This window comes from Lissotriton helveticus, chromosome 4_1 (assembly GCF_964261635.1).
Source record: "Lissotriton helveticus chromosome 4_1, aLisHel1.1, whole genome shotgun sequence".
NCBI lineage: Eukaryota > Metazoa > Chordata > Amphibia > Caudata > Salamandridae > Lissotriton > Lissotriton helveticus.
In genome coordinates, this window is record NC_136063.1 from 968,356,639 (window position 1) to 968,371,831 (window position 15,193).

The following is a 15,193-nucleotide window of genomic DNA, read 5'->3' on the forward strand; positions in this document are numbered from 1 at the left end:
GCAATTACACCATGATTCACCACATGCAACGCAGGCATCCCAACAACTATTCTGCGGCAGAGGTCAGAGAACTGACCAGAAACCCTCCCCAATCTTCTTCCAGCACCTCAACAAGCAAACAACCCACTCCATCGGGTCCAGAGGCAAGGGAGATGGTCCCAAACATCCAAACCCAGTTTGGAGATTTTAAAATTGTTTGTATCTATTGCGGGACTACAATTTCCTATGGCGAGAAAAGTATAAACCTAATCAACCGTGCAGGAGAGAACCACAACTGCAGAAAAAAAAATTTTCCTGATTTTTTTTGCTCCAGTTGAGCCGTTTACAATTCCCTGTTTTTTGTTTCTCCCCATAAAAATTACAAAAAAATATAAAATTGTTCATTAAAGCCAAGAAAAGTAAAAAAAATTCAAAAAAACAAAAAAAAATAAAACAACAAAAATAATTAAAAAAACAGTTATTTTTAGAACTACCTCCAATTTATAAAAAAATGCTACATTTTTTAAAAACTCTGTCATTCTTTTTTCTCCAGGGTACGCTCCCCGGTACGCTCCCCGGTACGCTCCCCGGTGCGCGTACCGGGCGCTCCCCTGCGGAAATCGAAAAAAAATAAAAATACTTTTTTTGCCCCGCGGGGCCCTTTTATGGCCCCCACATCAAACCTAGGGGGTCAGGGGGGTCTACCCTGCCCCCTTTTGGTCATTTCCCCCTTTGTTTTTGCCACCTCTTGTGTCTTGATCCTACCGAGACATAAGATGGTGGCCGCTCCGGACTGTTTGGAATGTTGACAGACACCCGAGAGCCAATCAGCTTTCCGCTCGCGTACTCGCGTTGCGCGCTGGTACGCGCCCCGGTGCGCGTACCGGGGCCGCATATAGATATATATATTTTTTTAACCTAAATTACTCAAAATCCACTGGAGCACATATCTTGAGACATAGCAAAGGCACATCAGGCTACCAGTCCCTACAATTTTGCCAATTTTGGTGGAAATCCATTCAGCCGTTCGGGCTAAAAGTGAGTCCAACCGCCCTATGGAAATTAACATGGGGAAAACATGTTTTGGGACCCCCCTTTTATCTCGGCTTCCGCTTGACGAATCCCCCCCAAACTTTCAGGGAGGGAGCGGAGCGGGCCATCTTCTTGGAGAAATTCTGCCAATTCCGTCCATCAACGCCAAAGTTATTCCCAATAGAATGTTGCGGATTTCCTATGGAAACTAGGTCCTAACTATAACTACCTACTGGCGACCACCAGTAGGTAATATATATATATATATATATATATATATATATATATATATATATATATATAAAACTCGTCTTCCCAAACGATACCGGGAAAAAGTGCCATCCCCTCCAGAGTTGTAATGAAGATAGAAATACATTTTTTCGAGGCAAACAAAAGCAGATGATCTATATATATTCGCCTTCCATTGATCCAAAGAAGCGTATCAAAACACTTTTAGAGTGCTAGTAATGATCCTTTTATTTCACACGACCAAAAACTCAATGTCTTTCTCTATTCTGTACCCTTGTTCATGATTGCTGAAGCCATGTTGAGTTTTCCATATATATTTTCCATATGTTTCCTTATAAACAATACCACATGATTTTTCCCCGTAGTGAAAATAGAAAAAATACTTAAACAGCCTTGGAACAATGATTATTTTTGCAAGTTTTCACTATTTTAATTTATATTTCAAATACATTATCTATGCAACACTTTCAGTTACAATCTTCTTTCTGTAAATATTTTGACAAGTATACAGTTAGATCAGAAAAAACAGTTAAACATCAGAAATATAACATATATAACACACACACACACACACACACACACACACACACATATATATATTTATAGTGGCTACTTAAATTAAGTCAGTTAAAATGATAAAAATTAACTTACCAGCACACTGAAGGCCTGCAATGTAAAAAATACTGAAAACGTTGCTGCAATGTATGTACTTCTGGTCACTTGTTAAACAGAGGGTGCACTTTACCTGATTGTGCAGTGGTGCACCATTTAAAAGGTGCCCTGCACAAACTGGGTAAGTGCTCCCTATTACAGAGAATATGCTGCTCTCAGGGCAGTCGCAAATTTGTGATGCCCTGGGGGAAGCAAATTCTTGTGAAATATGGAGCAGCTGTTTACAAGACGCTCCATGTTCCACTGTTCAGGTGGCAGGCCGCCTGTACTTTGAAGAGAGGAGAGAGATCCCCTTGAAAGCGGGTGCAGTGTGTAACTGCATCCGCCTGCAAGGAGATGTCTGGGGGGGTCCATGGGACCGCTAGCCCCCCCTCTGCTTTTGGTCTTATCAGTGTTGCTTGGGCCACTCTCCGTCTTCCAGACCCCCATAAGAACCCCACTACCAAGGATTTCAATGATTTAAATATTGAGCACGGTATCCAAACAGGCAGCGTTCTAAAAAAATATAACAGCCTAGGTAATGCCACCATTTTCAATAGGGCTATGTGACCTGTCACAGATAGCGGGAGTGTTGCCCAAAAGGCCATGCACCCCTTCAGTGTTTGTTCTCACACATCTCCCCACATTCCCTTCTAGCATATCATTAGCTCTGTGATAGATAGGGACCCCCAGGTATGCCAGACATGTCGGCTCCCATCGTACCTCACAAGCCATCTCGGGTAGTGGCCCTCCCCGCCTCACCGGAAATAGACATGTTTTGGACCAGTTCACCTGCACACCTGAAATATCTCCGTAATGCGAAAGCAAGCTCGCAGCTCCCTCCAGAGCCTCCCCTGCGTCCTCTAGAAACATTAACAGGTCATCAGCATATAGCGAAATATGCTGTCTGTCACCCCTGTATATCAGGCCTTTATATTTCTCTCCCAACCTGGCTCGTGCCGCCAATGGTTCTATTGCTAGGGCAAACAACAAAGGGGAGAGCGAACACCCCTGTCTCGTTCCACGGGCCACTGGGTATTGGGTTGAGATCAATGTTCCCACCCTCACTCTGGCTACTGCGGACGTATAAAGCAACTTTGCCTAGGTCACAAAGTCATCCCCCACACCAAAACACCCTAAAGTCTTATAGAGGTATAGCCATTCCAAGCTATCAAATGCTTTTTCTATATCCACTGAAAGCACCATAGGTTGCTGTGCTTCAGGTTGATCCTCTTCTAATACCCTCAGCAGTCGTCGCACAATAGAGGCCGTATTCCTTGTCGGGATAAACCCCGCCTGATCCTCATGGATCAGTGCAGTCATGTGCTGCAAGAGGCGAGTCGGCAAGATTCTGCGCAGAATCTTGTAATCAGTAGTCAGCATTGATAACGGTCGATATGAGGCCGTATCTGTTCAAACTCGACCTGGCTTCAACAGTGGAATTACTAATGCTTCCCCCATGGAGCCAGGAAGAAGACCTAACTCCTTCGTCATCCTATACACCTCCAACAACCTGGGAGCCAGCAGGTCCACATATTTCCAGTAAAACTCTATCGGCAACCCGTCCACTCCTGGCTTTTTATTTCGGGCCATGTGCTTAATAGCACTCCTGATTTCGTACAACGTTATGTCACTACCCAAACATTTTATGTTCCTCTTCTAGTTCTGGAAGTAACATCCCGTTCAGGTAGGAGTCGATGTCCGCCTCCCCCGCTATCAACGAGCTTCTGTATAAAGCTTCACAATACTGTAAGAATCTGTTTACAATTGCACTTTGGGTGAACACCACCTCTCCGTCATTGTCCTCCAGTGCCAATATGGGTGAGCCCCGCTTCATCGGGTTGGCCAGCCAAGCAAGCAATGTCCCCGCTTTATCCCCCTCAGCATGCGCTCTCGTGATATAGGTTTTATAATCGAAGCAACTCAATCTCTCTATTTCCACTGCTACACCTTTCTTAGCTGCAACTACCTCTTCTTGAATTTCAGGGTGGCCAGGCCTGTCTAACTCCGCCTTTCGCAGTCTACTCTCGGCTCGGTCTACATCTTGTAAGAATACTTTCCTCACACCTACATGTTTGCTAATGCAGAGCCCCTGAATCACCACTTTAAAAGCGTCCCATTCTGTCGCTCTTGTGGATGCCGTACCAGCATTCTCGGTGAAATAATTTGTTATTCCCTCAGCTACTTCCCTTTGGAAAATTGGATCATCTAAAGTTCCCGGTCTCAGTCATCATATGGAGATGGCAGACGCCACCGCCACCCAATGCATAGTAAACAGTAGCGGGTAGTGGTTCGACAGTGTTCTGGCAAGGTATTCAGTGTGCACTATGGAGGATACTATTCCTGTGGAGCATAAAACTGCATCTAAGCGAACATGTAAGTCATGCATCGCAGAGAAGTATGAGTAGTCTCGGTCATACGGGTGGTGTGTGCGCCATATGTCTACTAGGTTCCATCTATTCTGCCATTCAGTCTACTTTTAGCTAGCCTATGCACAGGGGAGCCCGCCAGTGGGGTTGCGACCTATCTCTTGATACCTCCGCTATGGAGTTGAAATTTCCTCCTAGCACTACAGAGCCGGTGAGGTAATGTGCCGGTTAGCCGCTCAAGAAAGCGCGCTTGGTCAATGTTTTGTGCATAAATGCTACAAAGTGCTATATCCCTACCCTGGAGTCTCCCTTTTATTGCTACAAACCTGCCTTCAGGATCTATTGTTTGTCTTGTTACCTGGAAAGGAACCCAGCTCTAATCCATATCAGTGTTCCCCGTGCGAACGCGGAATATGCAGTGCTAAACACCTGTCCCCTCCACCTTCTTTGTAAAGCTAGTCCCTCTGCCTTAGTGAGGTGCGTTTCCTGAAGCAATGCTATGTGTATTCCTCTTCTAATTAAATATGCATGGATCTTGTGTCGCCGCATCATAGTGTGAAGGCCCCTCACATTCCAGGTTATACACTGTAGATCAGGTAACGTCCCTATTCCTGCCATACAGTATCCACATTTCAGTTTGTGCTCCAGCTTGCACACCGGTGAGTTCCGTAATCGAACCTTCCCCCAACCACCCAACATCCCCTTTCCCCCAAGAACAGGACCTAGACCTAACCAGCTAGTCCCCATCCAAACCCCTACAACAATTAACACACAACTAATCCCATCAGTAGTTACTGAGGGCATGCCTTATGGGCCACGAGGGGAGCTCAGTGCCAACGGGCCGCCGCTGATATTTTGGACTTATCCCACCCTGTAAACCCGGGATTAGCTATACCCTACATCTTTCCTCCCCGCCCGCCACTTTAGTCTCAGTGAACACCAGTGAGCAGTTCAACAGTTCAAGCTTATTACATCCGTATTGAGGCAGAAGCCCCCCCCCACATCAAACGTCATCTGAAATTGTTATTTAATCACATCTGCAGTATCCGCAATCCCTCTCAACACTCCCAGCAGTCCCGTGTCGGTCTTCCAAGATTTGATCTTTACTCGTCCAGAATCCCATCCGCTGTCGCTGGTGTGACTGGTGGCATCTTTATGCTGTCCACCTCCGAGGCCTCAGTATCAGAGTGCTCCTTGTCCTTCTCTGAGTCAGTGCCCTCACAGGAGTGCATCCTTTGATCTCCAGAGCCGATATCGCCTCCAGCACTCCCTGTCGCGCCATCTCTGTTTTGCGGCGTTGTGGGCCTTCGCAATCCTCTCCACCTCTGCCGCAATCTTTGCGATTTGCGCTGCGAGAACCCTTCCGAGGTGCCCTGAGTTCTTCGCCCTTGACCATATTTTCCAGCCCTATATGATTCTAGCCAGGTCCATGCATCTTCCGGAGTTTCATAAAAGCTGGTCGAATCATCTACTATTATTCTTAATTTGGCGGGCAACAACAAAGAATACTGGAGACCCTCTTCTCGCAACCCTCTCTTAATAGACAAAAAGGATGAGCGACGTCGTTGAACCTCAAAAGTATAGTCTGGGAATAGGTTGACCTTGCTATTCCCTACGTCAGTGTTTCCCAAACTGTGGTCCGCGGACCCCCAGGGGTCCGTGACACATTCCCAGGGGGTCCGTAGGCAACAGTTTTAAAAGCAAAAGCACAGAAACGTTTCTTGTATAATTAGCAGCTTTTCAGCAACAATAAAAGTGTCAAGAGAATGCCAGTGATTAATGTACCTGCTGGAGGAGAGTTTTGTTCAGTGGCAGCTTTGATTTAACTAATGTAGCACAGAGGGTTAATGTGCCTACTGCAAAGAACATGTAACATGCATCTTAAAAAACAGTATTTTTATGTGCCTAGGTTCGTGGTTACTGCTTTTGTCACAGAGCTTCTTTTGTTACTGTGCATTTCATAAGTGACAATCGTAATCTAGCAGAGGGACCTATAAACTGTCATCAAAGAGCTGCTTGCAAACTGCATGCTACCAGTTAGTAACTTATATTTTGTCCCAGTTATTCATTATCCTGATGCTGCTAAAAAGATATATTTGGGTGGAAATACATTTTTAATGTTAAAGTCAATGCTAGCCACTGTGTTATGTTCTGAATCCTGAGTTTGTGCTTTTCCAGACCAAGCACTCTTTAAACATTTTATATACACACTGATTTACATGTATGATTCAATGTCTCTATATGTGCGTGATGTAAAGTGCTCTGACATCTTACAATGGTATGAGAGATACTATAAAACAAATGAAATACATGTGACAGAGGGGCTATTACTTCATTATAAAATACTAAGGGCCAGATGTACGATCTGTTTTTATATGCGCGAACGGGTTTGCAAACCCGTTTGCGCATGCAAAAACCTATTGGGCCATGAACATAGCCTATTTCGCGAGTCGCAATTTGTTTCCAACTCTCTAAATTGGTTTTGCAACTTGCTATTTGGAAGGGGCATTCCCTTCCAAATAGCGAGTCTCAAAACCATGTACAAATATTTTGCAGTCGCAAAACAGTCACAATTACCACCTACTTCAAGTAGATGATAATGCATTCGCAAATGGGAAGGGATCCCCGGGGGACCCCTTCACCTATGCAAATGCATGCAAAATTATGTTTTAAGGTCAGGCAGTGGTCCCAGGGACCTCTGCCTGCCCTTAGAAAATGAAACGAAAATGTTTCATTTTCTTTTTTTTTAAATGCATTGTAAACAGGCTGCATTTTTTTTTTAAAACCTGCTTTATTTAAAAGCAGTCCGAGACATGGTGGCCTGCAGAGCCCAGCAGACCACCATCGCTGGGAGGGCTGGCATTCCCAATGGGCTCGCAAATTGCAAGAGGCTCATTGATATTAATGAACCTCGCAATTTGCGACCCCATTGGGAATCCCAAACAGTGTTAAACACACTGTTGTACATTTCATTTAGCAACTCGCAATTTACCACTTGCAATGTGTCGCCAATTGCGAGGCGCTAAATGAAATGGTTGTACATCTGGCCCCAAAATCCTTAGTACTTTGAGTATTTGTTTTGTGTGCACACGTGTGTATTTTTTTAAATTACTGTTTTAATGTTTATAATTTAACTCATACAAATTGCTTGGGGGTCCCCGGCTTCCAGTGGTGACTCAAAGGGGGTCCTCAGGAGTCAAAAGTTTGGGAACCATTACCCTACGTGATAGGGGCCATTGGTGCGCGCCCTCTGGAGCAGCAGATCTCTGTCTCAGAAGTGCAACAAGCGGGCTACCACTGGCCTCGGGGGTCGCCCCTGCTGCGGCGGTCTAGCTGGTATCCTCTGGTGCCACTACTGATTTCAACCCGTTCTCTAGATACTGCACCATGTCCGCCCCTTCGGCTTTTTCAGGCAGACTTACTATACAGATGTTATTCCTCCGATTTCTACCTTCTGCATCCTCAGCACGCCTCTCCAGCGCCGCAATGCAATCCAAGGCGTTTGTCACTGTGACTTTCAATGCATTCTGCACCGGTTCTGCATCTTGGAGCGCTCCCTCCACCAGTTTTACTCGGTCCGCTAGTTTAGAGTGGTCCGCACGTAGGAGTCCCAGACCCGTTGCTACATGTGCTATATCTTGTTGAAGTGCGGCACGAGAGTCCGCTATCGCCGCCAGGATTTTATCGAATTGCTGCTTCATGGTGGGGTCCTGGGGTGTCTCCTGCACATCAGATTCCAATTGGCTGAGAGGCTCGCCATTTGAGAGCTGCTGCGCACCGTCTTTCTGCCTCTTCAATCTCCCCATTGGGCCACTCATCGGCGTAGTTCTTACTAACTTTGGGAGGTATCCAAGTTTTACTGAGCCGGCAATGGTCGGGCACCACAACTTTTGTACCCCGTGTTGGGGGGGAGCGACCCTGTTGTTATCTTTCTCTGTGTTTGGTGCCCCAGTCCAGCTCCGACGCACATGAAGGCACCTCTCCTCCGCCCCAGCCGTGATATCCGATCAGCTCGAGGGCCTCCAGCTACAGCGCCCCATTTATCTCACAACTGGTCGGCACTGCCTGCAATTGCTCCGCTACGCCATCAACCCCCTCAGCAGAGTCCCAGGGGACCAGTCTCTAGTTCCTAGAGGCCCAATCAGATATCAGCTCGCCCTGTCCGCCGAATCTCAGGCTAGATCTCAGCAGCCACTGTCCAAATCATTATTGTTAGCAGCCGTGGTGCTCGATCAGTCCCTAGGGCCCCAGTAAGTTCCAACCCCTCCGGTCCCAGAAGGTTCTCCTCATCCCGGGGAACCCGGAGTCCAGTGCAGTTCCTGTCTCAAGGACCCTCCGCAGCCTCCCGCACTACCAGGCCTCAGCACCCTCCAGAGCCACTCCCCCGCTTCAGCATCTCAGGCGCCAGCTCCCCGCCGTTAATCTCTGTTCCATGTGATTTCGCCTATTATGGGCCAGCATGTTTGTCAGGGCGCAGCCACACACCCCCGCCCCGGCTCGTAGATCGCAGCCAACCCGGGTACCCGCGCCCGCTTCCGCAGTCCGCAGTCCCAGGTCCCGCTACTTCCCACTCACCAGTGCGGAGCCGGATGCCTCTCCCGCTTGCTGTTCGACCGCACCCGCTGCTCTGGTGAATCGCATCTCTCCTTCCTTCGGCCCCCGGTGGCTGCCGTGGTTCCAGCCCTCTCGGTGCCTCCTGCCGCACTCCGCCTCCGCCGGCTTCTCCAGGCGCCAGTCGATGTAGCGCGGGCCATCCGCCCGATCCGCTCCTCTCGCAGCTCTCAGGTGGGGGGGAGGGTGGAGGTCCCCCGCTGCTCCAGTTATCCGCTCCCCTGTGCTCACAGCGCCAATACAGGGAAGCGGCAGCCCCCACCGGCGTCTCTCCTGCGGTCCCCGGTGGCTGCCGCGGTGCCAGCCCTCTCGGTGCCTCCCGCCGCGCTCCTCCTCCGCCGGCGTCTCCAGGCGCCAGTCAATGTATCGCAGGCCGTCCGCCCGATCCGCTGCTCTCCGCAGCTCTTAGGTAGGGGGAGGGAAGGAAGGTGAGAGCCCCCCCTGCTGCTCCAGTTATCCGCTCCCCCGTGCTCACAGTGCCCATACAGGGAAGCAGTAGCTCCCGCCAGCGCCGGCTCCGGATCTCCGTTCACTGCTCCGCCGCCATTTTGCGTGCTCCCCTCGGTTACGAGCCGGAAAACACACTCGAATCTCCGCGTTCTCCTCTGTTTTTGGATCGGAGCCGCGTCAGCTCAGGTACGCACCGCCTCACCAGCTTTTGGGCGGTGGTAGGGGGGGTTCAATGCCGTATTACTTCAGGATTAATTCGGATCGTTAGCGGAGCTCTTCGCTCATGCGGCTTCCTCCATCGGCCTCCAAGCCACGCCCCCCCCTTGTTTGTGTCGTTGTGGGAGCCAATTCTTAGTTGTAAGATGTATCAGATGACTTGCCCCTAGTGTTTGTTTGTGAAGGGGGCTGGTATTTTTCCCGCTGTGCTGGATGTTTTATGGTAACGTTTTTCTAGGCAGATCTAGAGTCGACTTTATTTAAACAAACCAATTACTTTTGTAGGTCTTTGGACGATGTCAGGAAACTTAAACTACTTGTATTAATGTTAGCTGCCTAGCCAAATGGCTGTAAATTGCGGTTAATTTGGGCGAGGGGGTCGTGGGCTGTGAATTATGTTTGTCAGACAGACAAGCAATGAATGGTAATATCAACTATAGGGATTTAATTCAAAGTTGTATGTTTCCATTCTATGTGTGTACAATAGAGTGGGGGTGGGTGGAACCATTTGTAAATTGGTTGAAGATCAGGGTTTCAGTGTTCTCTGCTAACTCAAACTCAGTTTGTCTGCTATCAGTCCAGGGGATCAACTCAATCAAAAATCAAAACTTTCTGTACCAGAATCTGTTTGAGTTAAACCGGGCTAACGGACCTTGTTCATTCATTCATTCATTAATGCATTTGTTCTTTCATCCATAAAGAAGATTGAGTTACTGTAGAAACACGTTTTTATGAGGCCCATAATATGGCATACATTTACCTAGAAAATCATTAAGTTAAATTTTGATAAGGTGTTCCTCCATACAAGTTAAGTTGTTATGTTGCTAGTTAATCAAGTAAAAAAAATAACAAAGTTGAGGATTTTGGATTTAACACAAGCAACCCAGGACCGCCCTAAGTAGCATGGTTATGCAAAAGATGGGTGGCGTCCTGACATTGGAACCAAGCTACACCTGACTGAAGAGCCCCAATCAGGGCGAAACTGGTCTTGGGTTGCTTGAGTCTTGGTTCAGGGAGGACCTGGCCTTGCAGTTAGTGCTGGACTGTTTCTCCTGTAGCAAGATTAAGACTGATTTGTATATGCCTGGGTCCAAAATGAGGTGGCCTGGTGGGCTAACAAATGAATGATGTAATGCAGGGCCGGCTTTAGTGCTGGTGGCGCCGTGTGCGACAATGTCTGTTCGCCCCTCCCCCCCCCTAATGACCACCTCTTCCACGGAAGCCCTCACGAGCACCCTTTAACAGTGCCTCTCAAGACTCCATAACCACTGAATTCTGATTAATTTAGTTTTATAACACCACTCATACCAGTGTGTAAATCAGTGTATAGGAACTGTTACATCAGACAGTACTACAAGGTGTAGTATAGGAGTGGCATGTCATTGATACTGGTAGGCAATATAGTTAAAGTTCTTATTCAGGAAAGGCACACATTCAGGATTAAAAACGTAGCATCATTGTTAGGGGTTTTCTTACATACTAAGAATAGTTTTCTACCCAAATGAACCCTTTTCACAAGATTAGGATAATGAAAGACTGGGCAAAAAAACATATAGCTCTAACACATACCTTGCAGTTTGCAGCAGCTCTAGGGTGACAGTTAATAGTTCAATGTTCTATATTAGGATTTAGACTTAGAAACGACAAGTAACAAAAGGAGCTCCCTTACAGAAACAGTAACCCACTGACCTATTTACATTATATGCACCTCGTTGTCTGCATGGTACACTTTCTTAGCAGCAAGCATTTTAACGCTCTGCACTACCTTAGGATAAGTCAAAACTTCCACTAGACAAACCTCCGGTATCTTTCGAGGAAGACGATTAATCACAGACTCCTCTTGACATTTTAATTGATGTCTGAAAGTTGCTGGAGGCCAGGAACAAGGCAGCAGGTGCTTTTAAATTGATGGTACAAATTTTAAAAAATGACGCCCCCACCCCAAGTCAACTCCCGGTGCGGTCGCACAGATTGCACCTCCCTAGAGCCGGCCCTGATGGAATGCTTACCCAAGTGATTGTCAGTGGTTAGACAAATTGCAAGCATTCCTCCCATCATCCTTTTTTGTGCTTGACGAAACAAAGAACTATCCTGTTCAGAAGCAATTAAATGTGATTCTAGGTACCTTTCCAGTCGACTGCTGTACTCCGCTGCCCTGGATCCACAAGTTCTTCCAACCTCTAAAGCATCTCCATTTTAAAATTAGTTTTTCTTATACACTTTGAGCTGCCTATAATCCAGAACCAATCTGAGCCCTCCTGATGTTTTTCCATCAGCAAGATAGTGAAATAAATGTTGCATTCTTAATCATTGGAGGGGACTGGTGCTGTTTCATCTTTGGAGCCGGTCCTGTGCCCTTCCCACAAAACCTTTCTATGCACTTTTGCTTATAGTCATGGCAACTCTCTGATCTCTCATTTTTGGAGATTCCAGATGAACTATATTGACTATGCATGCTGGTATAACTTCACTAACTATGCATTTGATCCTTCATCTTGCCACACTATCTTCAAGAATATGATCTGGCCATCAACCAGAAAATCTTAACATCTCTCAATTTGCATAAATGGGACAGTTGCTTGCTGCTGAAGAGTGAAGTGCATCCCCGCCTGCTTTGTTTCTTCCCTTTATTCAAGACACCATCAGATGACTTGGGAGCATGCAGCTTGTTCCGTGGAGTTTTGAGGGAATCTGAACTTCATTTGATCTAAATAGGGTTATCACTTCTACCTCTCTGCTTTCAAGTATCAACCCCATATATTTTTTGACCATCTACTTCTGTACATCCCATCAACGACGGGGCTATGACTGCATCGAAAACCAAACCTGACATCAATTCAGTTCGCCTTTTTTATTACCATCATGACATCGGAAGAGTCTGACTTTTCTTGCATGGTAAGAAAGAGTACCTGAAAATCCTTCAGCAGGGACCGAGCCAGATGTGCCACATTTATACTAATTCCTACTGATAAACTGGAAGCCACACTGGCCGTAGACAATGTGCTATCTGTAGCATCCCCCAGCCCAGATACTCGCCAGTGACTGTACCACACACAGAGTTTAGTATAACACATCTTTATTCTTCTGCATGAAACTGTGAACTCAACATTCTAAACTTGTATTCACTTCACTACCATCAAATGCTTAAGTCACATTTAAATGGAGTCCATCAGGAGCCACAAGGGTCCCATCATTGCAAACTCACACAACACTACATCTTCCCCTCTGTTAAATATATATATATATATATTTTACAAATATATACACAATAATAGCTCTTTAATGAGTCTTCATGGTGCTTTGATCACACGTTTCGACCATGCCTTCGGAAAGTGGGGGCAGGCAGTAGAAATGTCCATGACCTGCACTGGTGATATAGGAACAACAGCAGTAAGGAGCGCTTTACTTGTCCTTTCGGACTGAGGTGCCGGGTTTTTAGGAACCCGGTGGTGCCAGGGGGTAGCACCCGAGGACCTCTGAGTTCTCCCTTGTTCCGGACCACAGAAACACGGAGTCTTCTAGTTACCGTCAAAGATCAAGTTTTATTGGTAGCTACCAAGTAACACGTGTCCCAGAAGTACACCACACGGAGTGTAGGTTCTCGGGAGACTGTTCGTTTTTACAGAACCAGCCGTCTCCTTATATACAAAAATAATAGCTGCAAGCAAGAATTCCTGAGTTTATGATATGGCTATACACATATTTCTACAATAATACAAACAGCAGAGTCATGTAAGCAAGCCCATATTTTAGATGTCCAGTTTGTTGATAGATTACCCAGTTAGGCCTGGAACTCCCATCAGATATCGATGAAACCTCAATAAAGGAAGGTACAACCCAGTCATAAAACTGGCCATAAACAAGGAATGTGGACAGGTGCATGTTTGCAGAAAGCATGGTCTGTATGTCGTGAATGGTTCGTGGAATGTTATGTATTGATGCTATCGTATTCGGCCACTGGGCGAGGAGCTGCCCAAACAGGTTTGGCCGAAGGCAATGGAGTCAGTTGGGACAGGTCAGGGGGAAGTCACGAAAAGGTGGGCGTGTCCCTCTTGATCAAGCTCGACCTTTAATTGACTTAACATGAGGGCAAGATGCAAGATGGATGCCGTTCACAAAATGGAGTTTAAGGGATGGGGACGGAAACTACGATTTTGGGGTGTTGGCAACCCTCGATTGTGACGCAAATACATAGGAATGATGTCCTAATTATTATCGGTTCATAGATACCAAAATCGTCTTGGTGCGTTGAGGTTTTGTGACACGGGTATTGGACCTCGATATCGGGAGAACACCAGGGTCCGGATTTTTTGAGAACCACAGACCCTCCTTTTGCCCTCATATAAGGCAATAACTCATGCTAATCTGAGTCCAAATCGGTATGAAGAAATTCGTGGAGATGTTGCTGTAGCATCATTCTGTTACTCAGCTCGTCCCGTGACACAGGCTTCCGTACACACGAGGTAGCACAGAGGCCACATAGTGCAGGAGCACACTGTATACATAGGCAAAACATGAACAGAAGTGCCAAGGTCATCCCAATGAAGATCAAAATTTTCCATCCCCAGGCAGTGATCAGCTCCCAGAACCACCCCAGCAGGGACCAGTCCCCTTTCTCAACGTGAAGGGAACCAGATATTTCGTGTAGTTTGGAGATGGCCTGGTATACTGTTGGTGCGTTATCAGGGATGAATATGCAACAACTGGATTGGATGACTCTACACACACCACCACGATCGGCGAGTATGATGTCTAAGGCAATTCGGTTCTGAAGGGTCATAAGTCGATCCGACTGAAGCTCGGTTGTCAGATTGCCAAGTGCTCCGGCCGTCGTAGTCACGGCGGATTCAACTATCCTCGATAACTGGCGAATATTTCTGCTGTTCACCATAGGCCCCCAAAATGGCAGAAAACCCTTTGCGAAGTCAGCGAATTCCTGACCCGCGGTGTCGTCTTTACTCACGACACCCCTAGCTGTCCTTGTCCGATGGTAATCTGCTCTGGCCGTGTAGGTGGGAGGCAGCAGAAAGGAGATAAAACATGTACCTGAGAAATCAAGGGGCAACCACGTGTAGGCTTGGTCGTGGCAAACGAAATACGTGCCTTTGGCTGCCAAAAGTATAGGGGAAGTTCGGGAAGTAAATACATATGTTTCCGTGCAAATGCTCTTTCCTAACTGTGCTGTGGGGTCCCTACCAATACCCTGTAAGCATAAGTGACCTCGGTGGGGCACTATCCAAACTGGGCGGGATTTCTTTGCTGCCTGGCTCTTGACCAGGTAAACCCCATGTTTAGTCACGTTCCGACGGGTGTAGGGACTGAGTTCATCTTTGGGCATTGTCAGATATGTGTCGATATCCCTACTCATATTCCTTATCCCTGCAATTAGTGCCTTGTTATTGGAATCGCTTGCAGTGGAACGGGTCAGGTATGGTTCTAGGGCGAATAGGAACATGGTCTGGAAAGCCCACAGAGAACCATAGTAGCTGAATGGCAAAATGAAGTATGGGATCCCCTTATCGGTTGTGTGTGGCATAAGTCCGCATATCCAACAGTTTGATATGTTCATTACGGACTGGTGTTGGTGTAGGAGCTGAATGAAAGAATTGTTTACAAATTCGAGTCTTCGGGCAGAC

The 15,193-nt window shown here is 46.9% G+C and overlaps 1 protein-coding gene across 1 annotated transcript in view; it reads right to left on the reverse strand.

The window, feature by feature from the left end:
* Positions 1-15,193, reverse strand: part of FBXL7 (F-box and leucine rich repeat protein 7) — a 736,049-nt gene that overhangs the window by 512,151 nt on the left and 208,705 nt on the right. The gene's annotated exons all lie outside the window — the stretch shown is intronic.